This window comes from Rhineura floridana, chromosome 8, assembly GCF_030035675.1.
Source record: "Rhineura floridana isolate rRhiFlo1 chromosome 8, rRhiFlo1.hap2, whole genome shotgun sequence".
In the NCBI taxonomy this organism is placed as follows: Eukaryota; Metazoa; Chordata; class Lepidosauria; order Squamata; family Rhineuridae; genus Rhineura; species Rhineura floridana.
In genome coordinates, this window is record NC_084487.1 from 128392819 (window position 1) to 128413747 (window position 20929).

The 20929-nt window shown below is 41.8% G+C and overlaps 1 protein-coding gene across 6 annotated transcripts in view; it reads left to right on the top strand.

Annotated features, from left to right (window-relative positions):
- The first annotated feature begins 492 nt into the window (after window positions 1–492).
- PPARA (peroxisome proliferator activated receptor alpha) overlaps window positions 493–20929 on the top strand; it is a 60518-nt gene continuing 40081 nt past the window's right edge. The window contains exons 1-2 of one of the 6 annotated variants that reach the window (XM_061582460.1): window positions 493–997; window positions 8462–8581. The gene's annotated coding sequence lies outside the window, so the exon portion shown is untranslated. The other 5 variants (XM_061582457.1, XM_061582459.1, XM_061582462.1 and 2 more) reach the window with 5 other exon arrangements.

The following is a 20929-nucleotide window of genomic DNA, read 5'->3' on the forward strand; positions in this document are numbered from 1 at the left end:
TGTATTCAATGGGACTTGCTATGAAGCAACATCTATTAGTGAGCAAACTTCGAGGTGTGCGGTTCACACCAGGTTTCGGGGAGTGTTGTGTGGCGGCTTGGGTGTGTGTTTTCATTGTCGTGGCACGTGTGTGCGATGTCGCTGTCACCAAGGGTGGTGTGTGCTTGTGTAGAACGTCCAACTTTTAAGAGTTTGACCCGCAACAATGTTTGTTGTTTTTTTATCGCCATGTCATGAAGAGTCTGCGCGCCGATTCTTCCGGTTCGAGCTGATGTCGAAAGGCGCAGCAGACCTTCCCCTTCCCCCGTCAGTTGGCAGCCGCGCAAGGGTGTGCTAGCGCTCAGTCCTCGGGGCAGGCTAGGGCCTTGTGCGAGCGCGTACGTGTCAAGACTAGTACCCTCCCCGCTTCAAGTGTCTGACTCCCCTCAGGCTTCCGAGCCTACCTCCGCCGCCCGCCCGCCTGCCTCTTCTTTCTTACCCAATAGCAACCAGTCATGTCGGGAGGTGTGTACGGGCGTGCGGAGCGTACTTGTGTATGTATGGACACCGAGACCTCATTTCCGGTAGCTGTCACCGAGTGGCTGCCCTGACTGAGTTGTATCTAGGTTGCCGCCCCCCTTCCGTGGCTGATCTTCGAGTCACCTCCCGCGAAGAAGCGACCCACTTACTAGAGCGCGCCCGCCTCCGCTCGCCTGTGCCAAGGAGGGAACTCAACGGCAGCGCCAGAGGCGCCCGCGGATGGATCGCTCCCAGACTAGCTTCCACCCGCCGTCTGGCGTCAGCGAGGGACCTGTTTCCCTCTGAGGGAGTTGCATTGGCGGGCGGCGTAGTCCCAAGCGGCGATTAGATCCTTACTCGGCCAAGGGTCCAATAGGAACCTTCGTCCTTTTCGTAGCAAAGCCAGCAGGCAAGGCAGGCTGCGTGCGCTCACCGCCTCCTCGCTCGTCAAGACCAGGTGTGTGACCTTCTTCCTTCCACGCTTCGCACAGTTCGACATGTATGTGTAGTACATGCATACAACATGGGGCGAAAGGACAGAAAGGGGTAGGGGCGGGTAAAGTGCACGTGAATGAGAGTTGCTTTGCCTTTCCTATCAGGACTTTCTTTTTATTCTTTTAACATCGCATTAAAGATAAAATTCAACAAGTGAAGTTTCCTTCTACAGTTGATTCATCGGGACGGGAGGAAGGAGGAGCTATATTTGTTGAATCATTGCCTGTCAGGCTGGTCGAAGGAGCATGTATGTGACCTTCCATCCCCACTTATTTATATCAAAGCTGTGTGAAGGGACAGAAAAGGGTGAGGTAGTTTTTAGTGTGTATGTGTGAGAGAGGCTTGTGGCACCCTCACCTTCTGTGCCTTGAACGACTTGTTAAAGGCAAATCCGTCAAGTGAAGCTTCCCATCGTTGCTGGTTTCCAGGCTGGGCAAATCCTGCTCTGGTTGAATTTCTGCCTGCCAGTTTTGCTACAGGGTATGTGTGCTCCTTACAGCTCCGTTTGTAACCTCCTTCCTGCTTCTAATCTTCCTTTTGGGAGGACAAACGCGGGAACAGAGGTAAGATGAAGAAGGGGAGCTATTTCATAAAGCCTGTGATTAGTCAGTGCTATATGCTCCCTTCACCTTAAAACTGCGACAGGTGTAGCAATTGAGGAGGAAAAGCTCCATTTCAGAGGGGAAAGTTGCACGTGTTGAATTCCTGTCTGTCAAAGACTAGAAAGCTTTGGGATACTTGTCAGAATAAGAAGTGGAAATCCTGTGATTTAGTCCAGCTCCCAATTACTCCCTTCTAGCTGAAAATGAAATCCAAGTAGATGTAACTTGTTTGTTATCCTCCTCTCCTTTTGTCTAAATGCAGATTGTCAACTCTTTATTTGTGTCATCTTGTAAGGTGCCATACGTTTTATAGCACAGGAAAATGTTTCAAATATATTTTTGCCCAAATAGGTAAACACTCCGTCTCTTAACGATTCTTAGTATTTGTATCATACGTTTAAAAAGTGCTCAGAGCTATTCACAATTTACGCAGCGGTTCATTAACAACATCGAATGACCCTAACCCCTTCACATTTGTAATCAGCATGATTGAGCCATAGTACCTGGGTGGACTTTCCCCTCCTCCTACTCTCATGAATCATATAGTTTGTTTTAGTTGTGGAGGTCACAATTCATATCTCTGCTCAGCCATCAAGCTCAGTGGGTGACCTTGAGCCAATTATTCCCTCTCAGCCTAATCTACTTTACATGGTTGTCATGAGAATATAGTAAGGTAAATTACATTCACTTATGCCTCCTTCAACTCATTGAAGGAAGGGTGGGGTACAAACATGATAGGCTAACGAAACAGGTAGATGATATTTTTTTTGGACCAGACTAGTTGTAGGATTATGTAAGCTATTGAGTTTCTCAAGATGAAGTGGGGAATTCTGATTTGCATTAGTTCTTTTAAATCAAAAGTTCAAGCTCTGATGGATGTCATTGATTAATTATATATTATCACACTCTTGGACTTTGTGTTAGGAGGCTGCTCCCTATATCCTTGCCAAAGAGAAACTGTCTGTAAATTCTGGAGTAAAGGACCTTAAAATAGTAATAATAATAAACCTCTGCTAATAGATAGAGGTTGGAACAAAAGAATAACAGTAATGTAAGAGTCTCGAAGATTTCTGCCACTGTTGCAACAAGCTAGGTGGCAATTCTTTCACAGTAGTTTTCTAGCAGCGAGGATGCTTCCAGACAGGTGTTTATTCTGGGTTCAGTGCTGCCCATGCATGCATTGGGGGGTTTTTTGGCAGCAGGTTCAGAGGAGGGCAACAACGATGATCAGGGGACTGGAAACAAAACCCTATGAGGAGAGACTGAAAGAACTGGGCATGTCTAGCCTTGAGAAGGGAAGACTAGGGGAAGATATGATAGCTCTCTTCAAGAACTTGAAAGGTTGCCACACAGAGGAGGGCCAGGATCTTTTCTCGATCATCCCAGAATGCAGGACATGAAATAATGGGCTCAAGTTGCAGGAAGCCAGATTTCAACTGAACATCAGGAAAAACTTCCTAACTGTTAGAGAGATATGACAATGGAACCAATGACCTTGGGAGGTAGTAGGCTCTCCAACACTGGAGGCATTCAAGAGGCAGCTGGACAGCCACCTGTCGCATATGCTTTAATTTGGATTCCTGCATTGAGCAGGGCGTTGGACTTGATGGCCTTATAGGCACCTTCCAACTCTATGATTCTATGATAGTATAGCTAATTCATATAATTAATATAAAATAGTAATTTTCTTAAATCTTACTGCTTAAATGCTATCTGGCGGAAATATGCATAGTATTTTCTCGGTTGTAAATGTGCACACCAAAAAGGCTGGGGTGGTTTTTTTTGTTGTCTTTGATGAACAACTAGGAGATAGTGTTATCGTTGAGGTTTTAATTGGTGGCAGGAAGGATGTGTCCCTGGCATAAACAGTTGGAAGCTTCTCATACCCATGAAGTGGGATTTATTGTTGTGGTTTGACAGGAAAATGTGTTTCTGTTCTAACCTGCAAGGTTACCTGATTCCCCCCCCCCACTCCCCTCCTCAAGAATTTTTGGGAGTATAGTCCTAAAAGTACCCCGGGCATGGGAAAGACATGAAAGTAACACTTTAAAAAAAAGCAGTGTATTTTATTTTCATGAAATGAACAACAGTAACTTGAATTACTAATTAATTAATTTGTATCCCGCCCTTCCTCCCAGCAGGAGCCCAGGGCGGCAAACAAAGCACTAAAAACACCTTAAAACATCATAAAAACAGATCTTAAAATACATTAAAACAAAACAGCGTTAAAAACATTTTTTTAAAATAAGTTGCTCCTACAACTCCTGGATGATTTGACTTTTTTTTAAAATTGAAAAGTCTGCCAAATGGCATTCAAATAGCAAGATTTGAGAAAATTATTATTTTATATGAATTAGTGGTTGTATGCTGACACTGTTATCCAGCTTTCTATTCATAATAGAGGTTAGTACTTCTTGGTTGGTTGCACTACACATTGTAGAAGAAACTGCTATACTATAATTGGAAGCTATACTCTACAGTCTGTGCATAAATAATTAGAAGTTTGTCTCATCAAATTAGTGGGGTTTATTACCAAAGAAATGTGTAAAAGATTGGGCTGCAAAAGTATCTAATTACAAATTTGAACAGATGGCAACAACACTTCTGTTAGTAATCTTTCGGTACTCAGAAGCTTTTTATTCATCTTCTATTAGCAAAATTATCTGATATTGACCTTGGTGTCTCTCCAGCTTTCTATGATCCAAGTACATAGCATATTCCTCCCTCTCTCTCTCTTCTCCGCCCTCTTTCCATTTTGGAAAAGTGTGGCATAGTTATCATGGGACGTGGATGGAGGAATCTTGCCAAGTTACTTGTGCCCTGCACTGCATCTCATTTGCTGCAGTAATAAGATGGAGCTAGGGATTTTGAAATTGAGGATTTGTGGGGTTAGAGTGTGTTAAGCTTGCTTGCTTTGCCTTTAAATGTTAACTATTTGCTGCCTTTTTACCTTACCTTTCTCACAAATTGAATTTATTTTTTTTTGCATTGGAATTATTGTAGCTGTGGACCAGTGACTTGTATTATACTAATTTCATGGACAATAATGCCTGCCTTATCAGCATGGATTTTTTTTCCCAGCAGGGTGTCAGCTATCACAAGAATGTTATTAGATCAAAGATTATGACTTGTTTTAATATTATTCCAAACAGAAAACTTTGCTACAAAATAATTAAACTGTTTTAATTTACCTGCTGAGATTTGTATCAAACATGAAAAAAAATTTAACTGCAGGGAAACTAAAACTTGTTGTAGCAAGTAAATGAAATTAATGTTTCAAATATTTTCTTTAATATATTGTAGAAATTAATTTAAATTGGTATAATTTAGAATCGTATACCATACAGCTTTTGCTCTCATCTTTTAAGCCTGAGTTTCCATTTGTTTTTCCCTTTGGGATGAGTGTGTAAGGGAATAGATTTAATCTGGTCATTTACTTTAACCCTCTTGTGAATAGGGTGTGTATTCATCTTAAAATGAGCATTTTAATGTATGTAAATGAAATGCCTACCTTAAGGGTGTGACTGATATTGCAAACACATATTATGACATTGCTCTGTTTTGTGTACATAACACCAACAGAAGCGTGGAATACACTTACCCTTAATCTTTTGACTATAGTTGTAAGAGACATCTTTTGACTTGTAGAATGCTGTTAGTATTTCCATAAAGAATGCTTTTGAGAAGTAAAACAGTAAAGTGGAAGACCTACTGCGCTATTTGTTAGAATATCTCATTGCATCTAATATAGAACAAACGTTGTTTTTTAAGTTACCTACAATTTTATATTTTTGGTCTGCTAAAGTTAGCTGTGATTTTGTTAAAAAGTATATGATTGATAGATGTGGTGATGTAAATATATGAAACTGAAACAGGAATATGTGTTGAGAAAACTATTCGCTGTAACTGAGATTTATAAAGGGTTGAAAAGGGCAATGAAAAATGCTTGAAAATAAGTAATTGTGGCTCTCAGTATTGAAGGTATTTGTAGGTGAATACAACAAAAATATAATTTTGTTGACAATATTTGTAAATATAATATCTGGATGTATTTGCACAATTTCAGCTTTACAAATATAGCCATTTCTAGAGCAGTGGCAGTGTGGCAGCAACAACGAGACTTGCAGCACCATAAATACTCTAGGTGATATCCAACTAAGTCATATCAATGTGTCTACCCTGAGTATAACAAACATGGGATATAACTCTAACAAATTTATTATGGCTTATGGCATAAACATTTGCTGACCACAGTCTACTTCATCATGAAGTGTTATCATGGTATGTATGCATGCTGTGGGGATGTATTATAAACAGTGAGGTCAGATTGAAATAAAATGCAAGAAAGTATAGATAGAAATAATTACAATATTAACTACTGGTATTAACAGAAAAAGATGGTTGTTGATAGCACAGATGTCCTGGCATTGATGAGCCAATTGACACATGCAGTGTGATAATAAACATTTATTTATTTATTTATTATTACATTTATATCCCACTTTTCTTTTCATGATTGAAACTCAAGGCGGCTTTCATCTGGTTCCCAGGCAGTCTCCCATCCAGGCACTGACCAGACCTGGCCCTGCTTAGCTTCAGCAAGGAGCTGGCCTTATGTGCCTTCCGACCAAAAGTAGTATTGAACCTCTATATGAGACACATTTCAATGGTTTCATGTTGTGATCTCCTTTTCAAGTTACTTTTTCAAGAATGGCCACCTTAACATCAGTTACAGAGAGTCCTGAAGTTCCAGCACTGGTAGAATCATAGAATAGTAGAGTTGGAAGGGGCCTATAAGGCCATCAAGTCCAACCCCCTGCTCAATGCAGGAATCCAAATCAAAGCATTCCCGACAGATGGCTGTCCAGCTGCCTCTTGAATGCCTCCAGTGTCGAAGGTAATTGATTCCATTGTCGTATGGAAGTTAGGAAGTTTTTCCTGATGTCCAGTTGAATCTGGCTTCCTGCAACTTGAGCCCATTATCCGTGTCCTGCACTCTGGGACGATAGAGAAGAGATCCCGGCCCTCCTATATGTGACCACCTTTCATGTACTTGAAGAGTGCTATCATATCTCCCCTCAGTCTTGTCTTCTCGAGGCTAAACATGGCCAGCTGTTTCCAGTCCCCTGGTCATTCTTGTTGCCCTCCTCTGAACCTGTTCCATTCTTCTGGATGCAGTATTCAAGATGAGGCCTTCTGATGTCAGATTTGTCTGCTTATTCTTTTGCATAGATATTGGCCTGAAATACGCACAAATCTGTCAGGACACTCTGAAACTGACGTTTAGGTGACCATCCATGAACCTTCTTGGTTAATAATGCAATGTTAATAACATAATTATCACAATCTGTAGTTCTCTGCATCTCATTTTGTTCTGACTTCACTGTTTATAACATCCCCCATCCAGTAATGTGGGTTGGAAAATTTTCCAAAAAGGAAACATTTTCCAGTGCTATATTTTTCAATGGAATTTTTTCTGTTTTCATAAATTCATTGCAAATACAATATAAGGTAAGCTTTGCGGTTTCAAAGGTTTTAGCTTTGTTTACTAAATACAAGTAAAACAAACATGCTAAACTTAGATCACTTTCTAGGGTATTGCCCTGACTTGCATAAGAAAATTTTCCAGAAAACCTACATCATTGCCCCCATTGTATGTGAGTGAAGCTCAGGATAACACTTCAAACATGTGATGGAATGGACTTTAGTCCATGAAAACTTAAGATATAATAGATTTGTTAGTCTATAAGGTCTCAGAAACAGCTGGTATAGCATAGTGGGGAGGAGAGCCTGGCTAGTAGTCTGTGAGTTCAAATCCTCGCTCGTGTTTCCTGGGTGTCAAGGGCCAGCTAAAGATCACCCCTACAGTGAATGGCTCAGGGGTTATGTGCCATGCCACCTGCGTAGCCGTAGGCAAGCTGCATAGTCCCAAGGAGCCCAGTTGCCCCCCAGCTGGCAGTTGCGGATCAGGAAGGGGTTGGTTTGTGCAGTTGTGGCAAGCTGAGCAGGCCCTGGCCAGCTGGGGAGGTCTAGCCTCAGAAGGAGGCAATGGCAAACCCCCTCTGAATACAGCTTACCATGAAAACCCTATTCATAGGTCGCCATAAGACAGGATTGACTTGAAGGCAGTCCATTTCCATTTCAAGGTCCCAGAAGACTTCTTGTTGCTTTTAGAAATACAGTTGTGTTAGCTTCTGTCACATGCTATCCTGAAGCCTTGGAGCAAATAGCAGTGTGATAAAAACACAACAATACCGTTGTGGGTTTTTGCTTGACTGAGGCTGCGCCTAAGCAATAATCAACACAGTCAGTTTTGCTAATTTTAATTTTAACTCTGTGGCCATTGGACACCGGGCCATTTTTATTCATCCAGGTAACTATTTCTCGTCTTTTCTTGCATTTGATCCTAAATGCACACTTTGGTTTCGGTTGTCACCTCTTTTCTTGGCCCTAGTCCTGTGCCTTTAGCAGTGGCCTGCCATGTAGAAATTAAGCAGGTGGCACTTTCCTCATAACGTTTTTTCTGTGCCAAAAAAAGTTTTATCTCCTTATTTTTGTGTGAGCTATATTGTTAAAAACACAGGATGAGAGCCAAGGGAAGAAAGCGGCAACCCTAGAAATCATACACATAGGAGGAAATGTAAGGAAAGGCTGGAATATTTATCAAGTTATAGCAGTGTGACTCACAGATATTAAACAAACAGAATGTTTTCTGCCATGGGTATAAAGGGTTGAGAGAGGTTCTACCTGCATGGGGGTGGGGCCTCTACAAAGAAAACATTTTTCTTGGCTCCTTTACAATTAACTTATAGGAGAAAAAAATAGTGATCTCATGCACATAATGTCATCTTATTTTTCTTTTTAAGTGAAACTAGCAGTCCAGAATTCATGGTGAATCCAACAATAAGGAAGTGTGCCCACACAATGGAAGGAAAACACATGGGTACAGGTTTTACAGCTAGCTTTCTAAAAGTCTATCAGAAATGGTAAGTAAAATTTGCATTTTGTATATTATACAAGTCACTTTCATGTATTTAAAGCAAGGAAAGAAACTATCAAGGATATGTTTGTCTGAACAGGAATTTGTAATTTGACAAAATAACTCCCGATAATCTGTTTTAGGTCTGGAGTTGGAGACATTAGCTCTAGAGCTCAATTCTGATCCATTGCTAACCAGGTAACTCTGATAAATGTAAAGTACAGCAAGGCAAAGAATGCAAAGTCAGGTTTTATTCTGAGCCATAGATATTTAATATTGGGCCCTACATCTTGCCTTAGAAGCTGGTGTCTGTCCTTGGAACTTGTAACCTGCATATCATGTCTTAAGACGGGTTGATTTATTTTTTTAAAAATAGCAGGTTTGTTAGTATCTCCAAGCATGTGTAGAGAACCATTCTCCATTTCTGGTTCACTCAGTAGCTATGCTTCTAGAGCTGAAAGGACCCAGTGTGTCAGGTGACATATCTTGTAGGCATGTCTCTGTAAAAATTTAATAAAATTATATTATCATGAGGTGAGGGAATACCCAGCTCTATAATGCCCCTTCTGTGATGAGCTTCCCTGGGCCTTGAAGACCTGGCTCTTCAGGCAGGCTTTTGGGGTGGGTTAGATTTTATCATTATTTTTTATAGATTTTTAATGCCTACTACGTATTGCTTATGTTGTACGTCACCCAGAGTGGCTGGACAGCCAGCCAGATGGGTGACTAATAATAATAACAACAACAACAACAACAACAATAATAACAATAATAATAATAATAATAACAATAATAACAATAATAATAACAACAACAACAATAACAACAACAATAATAATAACAATAACAACAACAACAACAACAATAATAACAACAACAACAATAATAACAACAACAACAATAATAATAATAATAATAGCACACAAGGAATCTTTAACAGGAGATTATACGCACGAAGTATTTTCAGCCCATTCTGTGGCTGAGAAGAAATTTTCCTCCCAGTTAATATCGCCCTTACCTCAGTTAGCATTTCTTTATCCTGCTGCATGTGTCATCTTTCTTTTATGTGAATCCACTCATGAGTTTCCTAGTGAGCACCTGTGTGTAGTGCCCCTATCCTGAGCTTGAGACATCTTGTGGCCTGTGTTGTGAAGGATGATGGATGGGTGGTCTGACATAGGGTGGGGAACTGGACTAGATGATATTTTCTAACTTTCATCCTATGTGTATGAATGGCACATTGCAAGTCTTGAGAAATGGCAACATCTAGCTTTGGAAATGACATGTTTTAGGGTAGCTGTGATATTTCACAAGTCTGAAATTCAGACTGTCTTGTCTGAAAATGTAGCTGTCTTGTAGGATTCAGCTAGGAACCAGAGGGCAGACTCTTCCTCAATAAAATTTCCTGTCTCACTGGTTTCTATATGTGGACTGCCTTCAAGTCGATCCCGACTTATGGCGACCTATGAATAGGGTGTTCATGGTAAGTGGTATTCAGAGGGGGTTTACCATTGCCTCCCTCTGAGGCTGGTTCTCCCCAGCTGGCGAGGGCCTGCTCAGCTTGCCACAGCTGCACAAGCCAGCCCCTTCCTGTCCGCAACTGCCAGCTGGGGGGCAACTTGTCTCCTTGGGACTATGCAGCTTGCCCACGGCTGCACAGGAGGCAGGGCACGTAACCCCTGAGCCCCTCACTGTGGGGGTGATCTTTAGCTGGCCCTTGACACTCCCCTTTTTGGGATGATTGGGGATGGGGGATGAAGTTAGTGTTTGACCATTCTTAATGAAAAATGTATACTTCTATATTCATATTGAACTGTGTCTATAAATAGCATAACAGCAGTGTAATATTCAATTAATAATGAGCAATAGAATTGTGTTATATATATGGCTGGCTTAGGGGATCTAAGCTTAATGCATGTTTTATTACTGATAAGTAAAGTGTTTCTACATCTTGTATCCTTGTAAAATATCAAGGAGCCTGCATGTTCCTGTTTTAAGAAATGGCAACCAGTCTTGTGACTTCTCTAAGGGAGAAATCCAACTTGAGTTTATGCTGGGCTGAGGGGAGTTGGATGTAGCAGACTCCTGGTTGAACTGGCAGTCTCCCAGCACTGCCAGGCTCTGCCACCAGAAGCCCCTTGTCCTGGCTGAGCTGCACCACTGGTGGGGAAGGCCAGCCTGGTGGACAGAGAGCCAGTGAAAGCTGGCGGAAGGCCCGAAAATGGGGCATTCCAGGGGCATGGTGGAGAAGGAGCCAAGGGGGGAGGGGACTTATGTCATCCTCCTCGTGTTCGGAGTGCTCCTGCAGGTCCTGACCTAGGGAAGATTTCCACTGGCCAATAGGCCAGCAGAGTAAACTAATTTCAATGGTGGTCAGTGGGGAGCACTTACTCCCTGGTAGAGGTATTCGTGGGAGCTGCCTAGTGCTTTTACGGCTCCCACACATGGCTCCCGAGTGAGCTGGTGTTTAGCCAGCCTGGTGGCTCCCGAATGAGAAATGGATACTGTGGAGCTTTCTGCTGGTTTCCCCTCCACCAGCTTCCCATGATTTGAATTGCTCTGTAAGTCATAACTGAATCTGAGATATTATATAGGTCCCCCATGCATGAGGTGGCAGAAATTCTAGTGGCCAACAATTGCTTGCAGCTATAGTAATTTCTCTGGAGGCTACTTATGTTTCCCGGATGTATAGCAGGCTTTCTTCCTCTGCAGAGCTCTTTCTGGGGTGATGGCGAGTGCAGGGAAGTAGGGGGAGATAGGATTTCCCGCAGCTTTGTTGTCAGGAATATTGAATACATTTGTAAATTTGTTAGGCTAAAAAAGGGAATTGTTTTCTTTAAATGAAAAAGTAAAAGATTATGTATGAGAGCCACTAGTTATAGAATGTGACTACTTCAGATGATGGTATCAGCAAATTAAAGTTGAATTTATGTGGAGCTCATATGGCACATTCGTTCATAAACTGGTGTTTGAATCCTCCAATTTTGTGATTTATATTTATACTTTACTGCTTTTCTGTTCTTAAATATGCTGCTTCTATCATTTTTCTTAAGATCCATGCTGGAAATGATAGCTGCAACCATTCCTGGACCAGGACAGCCTGACCAGTGTAGTCTATGCATTAGTAACCTCATGATTTGATCACTCTAATGTGCTTTATGGAGAGACTCCCTTGCATCTGGTCCAGAAGCTACAGCTAGGGTGGAATGCAGTGGCTGGGCTACTCACAGGAGCAGGTTACTGGCAAAATGTTACTCTTTTGCTGAGAGAATTCCATAGCTGACGATTTGCTGCCACGCCAGGTTTAAGGTTTTTCTGTTAATTTACAAAGTCCTAAACAATTTGGCTCTGAAGTACCTTAAGGACTAGTTGGTTCCCTGTGCTCCATCTTGATCACCGAGATATTCTGAGGGAGCACTTTTGGTAGTCCCCCTTCTCTGAGGTTTGTTTGGCCTTTTACCAGGACCTAGTCTTTAGTGTGGCATCTTGCCAATAGACATCCATAAGGACTCATCCCTGCTTTCTTTTAGAGTCCTTTTAAAAACGGTATTGTTCAGACAGGCCTTTGGAATTTGATTTTTCCCCCAACCAGTTTTTTTTACAAATGCTATTGTTATATTCTGTTTTTATGTTCTGTACCATCTTGCTACATTTCCTGTGAAAGTGTGATTTATAAATATTTAAATAGAAATAGAAAAAAATATTTTTGAAGTAAAGATATATGTTGAATATGTCATGTGCTTAATGCTATCTTGAAAACATTCCTGAGCTATTTTAATTTTAACTTCCACCAAATCAAACACTCAGATGTGTAAATAACTATTGATGAGTGGAGGATGAGGAGGGCAGGGTAGTAGTAAAACTCATTACCCTTCCTCCCTCTTTGTTGCCACAGTGTGCGAGTATCGACCCATACACTTAAACAAGAGAGAGCATATGCACTTACGTTTCTACTGCTGAGAAAATGCAGCAGAAACCATGAATGGAGACTAGTGGAATATTAAAGGCTAACCTGTGCAAGGTAATGAGATTCTATAGGCTAGGCCTCAGCCTTTTTCAACCTTTGGGACCCCAGATGTCATTGGACTACAACTCCCATCAGGCCCCAGCCAGCATGCCAGTGGTCAGGAATGATGGGAATTCTGGGGACCCAAAGGTTGGGAAAGGCAGGCCTACAGTCTACTTCTTCAGCTGCAAGTAGTGGTCTGGAAGTTAGTAGGGGTAGGCTTATCTCTGTGTCCCCACTCTACTTGAAAATATGGTAAAGAGAATGCATAATTGTAGTGCATTATACAGTCAGCACTAGGAATGTTCAGTGCTGTAGATGCTTGCAGCTTTATCTACTACCAATGAAGGGAACAATCAGTGATACCTGGAAAATTGAAATGATTCACAGCCTAGCCCATGAAGGTCTCCACAATCATACTCAAAGAGTGCTTATCAATGGTTCCTTCTTAAACTGGGCGGAAGTAACGAGTGGCGTACCACAGGGCTCGGTCCTGGGGCCAATGCTCTTTAACATTTTTATTAATGACTTGGATGAGGAGGTACAAAGCATGCTTATCAAATTTGCAGATGATACATCTTTACAGATTTACAGATGATACATACAGTTGGGGGGCATAGCTGATACCGTGGAAGACAGAAACAAAATTCAAAGGGACCTTGATAGGCTGGGGCATTGGGCTGAAAACAACAGAATGCAATTCAACAGGGATAAATGCAAAGTTCTACACTTAGGAAAAAGAAACCAAATGCACAGTTATAAGATGGGGGATACTTGGCTCAGCAGTATGACATGTGAGAAGGATCTTGGAATTGTCGTTGAACAAGCTGAATATGAGCCAACAGTGCAATGTGGCTACAAAAAAGGCAAATGCTATATTAGGCTGCATTAACAGAAGTATAGTTTCCAAACCGCGTGAAGTACTAGTTCCCCTCTATTCAGCAGTGGTTAGGCCTCATCTTGAATTCTGCGTCCAGTTCTGGTCTCCGCACTTCAAGAAGGATGCAGACAAACTGGAACGGGTTCAGAGGAGGGCAACAAAGATGATCAGGGGACTGGAAACAAAGCCCTGTGAGGAGAGGTTGAAAGAACTGGGCATGTTTAGCCTGGAGAAGAGAAGACTGAGGGGAGATATGATAGCACTCTTCAAGTACATGAAAGGTTGTCACAGAGGAGGGCTGGGATCTCTTCTAGATCGTCCCAGAGTGCAGGACACGGAATAATGGGCTGAAGTTGCAGGAAGCCAGATTTCAACTGAACATCAGGAAAAACTTCCTAACTGTTAGGGCCATACAACAATGGAACCAATTACCTAGAGAGGTAGTGGGCTCTCTGACACTGGAGGCATTCAAGAGGCAGCTGGACAGCCATGTGTCGGGAATGCTTTGATGTGGATTCCTGCATTGAGCAGGGGGTTGGACTCAATGGCCTTATAGGCCCCTTCCAACTCTACTATTCTATGATTCTATAAGAGGCACCTTCTTTAAAACACACATACACATAATCCCCACCGACAACACCTGTCTCTCCCCCCTTCAAATTGCTACCCTCAGCTCAATTAAACATACTGAAATCATGCTTAAATTGACCTGCTTAATTCAGATGAAAATAACTATGCTCTCCTTTCAGAAGTGTTCAGAACATTAAAATGCAAAATCTAGGTAAGGACAGAGAAACCACTCTTGTTCTGAGAGTGGTTATTGAAGTTTTCAACTACCATAGCGTACCATTCTGTTTCTTGGAGAGGGAAACATATCACAGTGCTGTGGCACCTCTGGTGCACTTTCCACCTAGGGACAACTGCTGTTTGCCCTGGGTGAATAGGCACACAGTAAATTATGCGGCTGGTGAGGATCATCCTTACCCTGTTGATTACTGAAAGTAAGATCTGCGACATTTGTTTTTATTGTAACTTGGTCTAAGATAGTTTCATGTATAAAGTTTACAGCTAAACAAGGAAGAAGACCCCCTCGTGTGAGTACTTGTATTACATATGTGATTTCTTGCCCAATATTGTGCTATCACTGAGGGATGCAAGTGCATTGACAGAACAGCAAGAAAGAATATCAGTAAAAGGACACAGTATCATTTTTCTCTTTGACCAAGAGGAAGAATTCATTCTTACTCAGTTTCTTCCACAAACAGTTTTCAGTTCCACTGTAGCTTTTCAGCTTGTAAATAATTGTGGTCTGTTTGTATTTTGTAATGAATCATGCAGGGGGCTGCAGATGGTGTGAAGGCTGCAGCTGTGCAGATGCAGGAAGAGCTGGGAGAAGGTTGGAGTACTGTATCCATGGGGGAGGGAGGAGTGCATTGGCATTCCTATGCAGTAGAGGGAGAAAACAGCTGAGAGCGAAGATTTACACAAAGGGAAGAAGAAATAGTGAACTGGGGGTGATTCAAGTACTTCTAAGAATGGGACAAGTAGACATTGGTTGTGCTGGATAGAGACGAGATCAGAGGGTCACATAGAAATGCAAAAAATTGCTATACAAATTAACTTGCTAAATATAATAAACTTCACAGTGTACATCTGAACATCATCTTGTTTTGCTGTCCTGTTACAATATAATTCTCCCAAATGATCCTCTTAATTTGAACTCACATGAAAATATATCATGTTCATGTGACACATTGTTCTTGTGTGTGTAGAAACTGTGGTGACAGTCTAAATAAATAAAATGCTCTTGTGGGGAGAGAATCTTTCAGGCAGTTGGAATTTCATTTGCTCTTCCTGTTCCTTAACTTCCTACTGCTGAAGAGACGACCATACCAGTGGCTTGTCTCCAACACTGGGGATTTCTGAAGCAGAGACAGTAAGGAATGCTGTGACTGTGGACGCACAAGTCACAACTTTCCTTTAGAATCATATTTAAGAAATTTTAACACAGTTTGTTGGGAAGTAAGTTGTGTATATTACACATTTCTATTTTATGGCAGGCGTTTCCCAAATGGAAGTCATTTATGAATAATTCAGACGTTGGTGCCTTTGTTGGTCCTTAGTGCTAGTGAAAATGTGGGCAAGGTATTAATTGGAGACTAAGTAACATTGTACTATTGAGTATCTTTGATAAGACATAAGACGTAGAATTGTACTGAGTTGGCAAGAGTTCTAGAACTTTTTTTAAATGGTCAGGTAAGAAAAATGAATAAAACTCCTGGGGAGAAAGCTAAGAGATTATCTCTACATAGAAAATCTGGGTTAACCTGAGATTCACCATAGTTTAAAGGCTAAATCATAGATTTATGGTCAATGCAGCTATAAACATAGGAAATATAGGAACTGGGGCAGGGGACCTTGCCTCTTGGCATAACCATGCTATATACTGCACTTGAATCTTTGTTGAAGCTAGTGTTTTTGTCTTAAGGTCAAAAGTCCTAAATGAGAAGTGAATATTTAACTACTCTTCCAAGGACAGTCTGCAATCTTTCTTTATTGGAAGATGAGATTAGAGCTGTGAAAACAACTCTAGAGAGATACAACTCTTGGTGGTTCAGGCTGCCAGTGCATAGCCTGCAAATTTAAAAGACCATGCCATAATAAAAATAGCACACACCTTGAATAGACAGTAAGAAATATTTGCATCTTGTCTTGGATGTAGCCACTGTCTTCTGAAATGTTAGTACCAGGATTAGTGTGGGTTCTGACTGTGGAGAAACAAGTATCTGCTTTAAAAAAAATTTTGTCTCAAGTTAGGAATGAAATAGCATATTTAGTCTCAGCATCACTGACGTTTAAACAGTGTTTAATTAATTAATTTATTTTATTAAATTTCTATCCTGCCCTTCCTCCTAGAAGCCTAGGGCGGCAAACAAAAATGCTAAACACATTTTTAAACATCTTGAAAACAAAGCTCATTAAAAACAATTCCAATACAGATGCAGACTGCGGTGCTCATAAGATGGGAGGTAAAACCCATTATTGTGTTCTTTTCTGACAAGAGCTTGGATACTACATAATCTAGAGATGCGCACTGTGTTTATGAGATACGAGGCATGACATAAATCAGGTGCCTTAGGCTGTTTTTTATTTGCCTGAATTGAATTATGATGTTAACAAGGTGCCCCACCCACCTACATCAGAGCAATACCATCTGAAAGCCTCATGTCTCTCTGTCAACTCTGTCACCAAAAAAAGAGCCCCAGACATTTTGTTTGTCTGTTAAAGGCAAAACCAAGCTGATGATAAGGAGAAAATGCCTTGGTGTGGCTCAGTGGGAATGGAGTGGGGATATATCATTTTGATGGACAGGACAAGCTTTTAATCAGAGGGAATTATTTTACTAGAGCTCTCCAACCAAAGTGCTTTGGGGGAGGAATGTTGATGGAAATAGTTTGTTCCGTGAGCAATTGTTTGCTCATTGCTGTCTTGCAAGTTCTCTTTCTCTGGAGCAGAATGCTTAAAGTGGTGGACTGGTTGACATCCTTCCCACCTATTCCAATACTTTCCATTTACCGAGAAACAAGATACCTATTTTAAATTATTTTTTCTTTCTTCCCCCACTTTTTTTATTTCTGCCAAGTTGTAGTGTTAGAGATTTTAGAGTAGAGTATTATTCCCATTTCTTCCCCCACCTCCCTTTAGTTTTAGGGCTGGTGGGGGTGAGTTCCTTTTCATTCTGTTTTTTAATATCCTTACTACTTTCCCAACTTCTCAAATCTACTTTAAAGACTCCTAGCACAGAAAGCTATGAATTGACCTTTTTCTTTCTTTTTTTGCAATTTGACAGGTTTCTTACCTGTGAGACCTCTCTCTTGTTCACAATCTTCAAACTAATTGCCTGCAAAACACTAGGGGAAGCGAAGTGATTCCTGTTTTACCCACCACAAAACTGTACATCCTGTGCTTGCAGGAGATTGTTCGTCTCTTGAAATTTGGTGAAGTTCATACCCTCGGAAGGGGTGATCATGTCTATGAATTTAATATAATTCTGCCCACAATAAAATGTTTCCTTTTTCTAAACAAATCCAAATTCCCTGAATGTATTTTGCCTGTATTTTGGAAGGCTTAATCCTCTCTGGATGGGGCTCCTATGCTTGCAGATTTTATCTTCTGTCAAAAGGGAGGGAGGTGCATATCCCTAATATTTCCTGTGACAATTGGCAAGAATGCGGATAATCTTGTCATGTCAGACACCTTTGGGGATTAAAAGGGATGCTGATTACAATGGTTGTGAGCACACTGGTCACCTGCAGCAAAGGGTTTCCATTGGCCACACCTGGAGGGGGAACAGGTTGATCTGCTGATCAGTTGCTAAGTCTCTTTGAAGCAATTTTTTTAAAAAAAAAAACACTCAGGCTGATCCCACTGGGTTTTACAGTAAAAAAAAAAAAAGGTGGGTTTGACTAGCGTCGTGTGCCCTGTTTTCAGAAAAGAGAGGTGGAGACACACTGGAACTGACAGAACAGTAAGTGTGTCTCTACCCAATGTGACTAGATAGGGTGCATGCAATGGGACTGCTTTAGAAATGCCAAGGTTGTCAGGTTTGAAGATTCTGAACACTTGGGTTAAAAGTTCTCTATACAATTACCTGCCTTTTTTTGTAGGACATATATAAAGAGACAGCCCTGAAATCAAATTTTGTCATTGTAAAGGGTTTAGGGCTATAAGCACTTCCAGCATAAGATCTTACGCATCCGTCGGGACCTAGACTCTCATTTTATAGCAGTTAACCCTAGTGAGGTGTCTGGAGCACAGTCTTATCATGTTTTGTTGGATGAGTTTCAGTCGGTTCAGTTCGAGGACGTGGACAAGGTGCTTGGACAGGTACGTGCAACCACTTCGGTACTAGATCCTTGCCCCTCTTGGCTAATAAAAACTGGCAAGGAGGGAACAGTTGGCTGGGCCAAGGAAGTGATAAATGCCTCCTTGCGAGAGGGAGTGGTCCCCGGTTGTCTGAAAGAGGCAGCAGTGAGACCACTCCTGAAAAAGCCTTTCCTGGACCCAGAGGATTTCAGCAGCTACAGACCAGTGGCAAACGTTCCTTTCCTGGGCAAGATCTTGGAACGAGTGGTTGCTGTCCAGCTTCAGGCACTATTGGATGAAACCGATTATCTAGATCCATTTCAATCGGGTTTCAGGCCTGGTTTTGGCATTGAGACGGCCTTGGTCGCCCTGTTTGATGACCTATGCCGGGAGAGAGACAGAGGGAGTGTAACTCTGTTGATTCTCCTTGATCTCTCAGCGGCTTTTGATACCATCGACCATGGTATCCTTCTGGAGAGGCTTGCGGAGTTGGGAGTTGGAGGCACTGCGTGGCAGTGGTTCCGCTCCTACTTGGCAGGCCATCTCCAGAAGATAGTGCTTGGGGAACATTGCTGGACACCATGGGTACTCCAATGTGGGGTCCCACAGGGTTCGGTTTTGTCTCCCATGCTTTTTAACATCTATATGAAGCCGTTGGGTGCGGTCATCAGGAGTTTTGGAGTGCGTTGTCACCAGTACGCTGATGACACGCAGCTCTACTTCTCCTTTTCGTCTTCTTCAGGTGAGGCGGTCAATGTGCTGAACCGTTGCCTGGCTACGACAATGGACTTGAGGAGAACTAACAAACTGAGACTCAATCCTGATAAGACTGAGATGCTGTTGGTGGATGGTTTCTCTAATCAGATGGTGGATACATATCCTGTCCTGGATGGGGTTACACTCCCCCTAAAGGAACAGGTTCGTAGTCTGGGAGTCGTTCTAGACTCTTCCCTGTCACTTGAGGCTCATGTAGCCTCGGTGGCACGGAATGCATTCTACCAACTTCGATTGGTAGCCCAGCTACGTCCCTACCTGAGTAAGGAGGATCTTACATCAGTAACCTCATGTTTGGATTACTGTAATGCGCTGTACGTAGGGCTACCTCTGAAGACGGTTCGGAAGCTACAGCTGGTGCAAAATGCGGTGGCCAGATTGCTAACAAGAACGAAGCGATCTGACCATATAACACCTATTCTGGCCCGCTTGCACTGGCTTCCAATACGCTTCCGGGCCAAATTCAAAGTGTTGGTATTAACCTATAAAGCCTTATACGGCGTGGGACCTCGATATCTGTCGGAACGCCTCTCCCGTTATGAACCGGCTCGTGCACTACGGTCTGCTACGAAGGGCCTCCTCCGGGTCCCGGCCCATAGGGAGGCCCGGAGGGCGGTGACAAGATCAAGGGCCTTCTCAGTGGTGGCCCCCGAACTATGGAATAGTCTCCCCGAGGAGGTCCGCTTGGCGCCGACACTATCATCCTTTCGGTGCCAAGTTAAAACCTTTCTCTTCTCCGAGGCATTTTAATTTTTTTGTTAATGATTGTAATGTTTGTAATTTGATTTTAGCTTATGCAGTTTTTAGATTGTGAAATTTGATTTTAGACGGTGATGTTTTTGTACTATATTGTATTTTATTGTATTTATGTTCACCGCCCAGAGAGCTATTGCTAGTCGGGCGGTATATAAGTTTTAAAAATAATAATAATAAACTCCATCCCTTTTTGCCCAAGTTGGTTCCAGAAAGTTCAAAATGACTTGAAGAATTCCATGATGCATTGAGATAATTTGTAGGAAAATCACAGATAGCAAACTGTGTTTGGTGTAGGTCTTTCAGCTGCATATTATTCACCAATATTTTCCTCGTTTGGTCTGCTGTTAGAAACTATGAAACAACTGGGGGTATTTGCTAGGGCAAGACATCACCTGCCCCCTCCTTGTCTATTTGTCTACTAATGCAATGTTCACACTACCTTACTGCTCTGTGTACTGCTCTATGTATGCCCTGTTTTCACTCCATCTAAAATTGTTACATGGACATTTCAGAATAATTTCTTTAGGAATAATCACAACTGCACAATTTTGATGGAAAATTCGTATTTTCCTTTTCTGGCAGTATTGAATGAATTAATTAATTTATTTCGGTCATGGACCAGCCAAACAGTATTAAAGATTTTTTAATATTAGGCTTATTTGTACAAATGTAATGTGTCCAACTGCCTAACAAGGTAGGTATCGATGCAGTGAGGGTACATTATCCAGGAGAATACCATCTTTGTAACATGATAATATTGCTGTTGCTACCTGGCTTAGTTGAGGCTGTGACCTAGTAGATTACATGTTTTGGCTAATTTCTTTGGAAAACACTTACTTTAAAAAAAAATCTTTTCCATTTCAAACCTACAAAGTCCCATTCAATCTGAAGAGCAAGATTAAGAAATGCTTTATTAGAATTATTACAATTCTGACATGCACACCAATCAGTACAAGGTAGCCCAGAGGCATGACAGGAACACCTTCCTCCTGGAGATTTCACATACTTGCAACTATAGAGCACTGCATTACACTGTCTGGTGTAAGGTTGCTAGCTCCTTTGGGAGGAAGGGA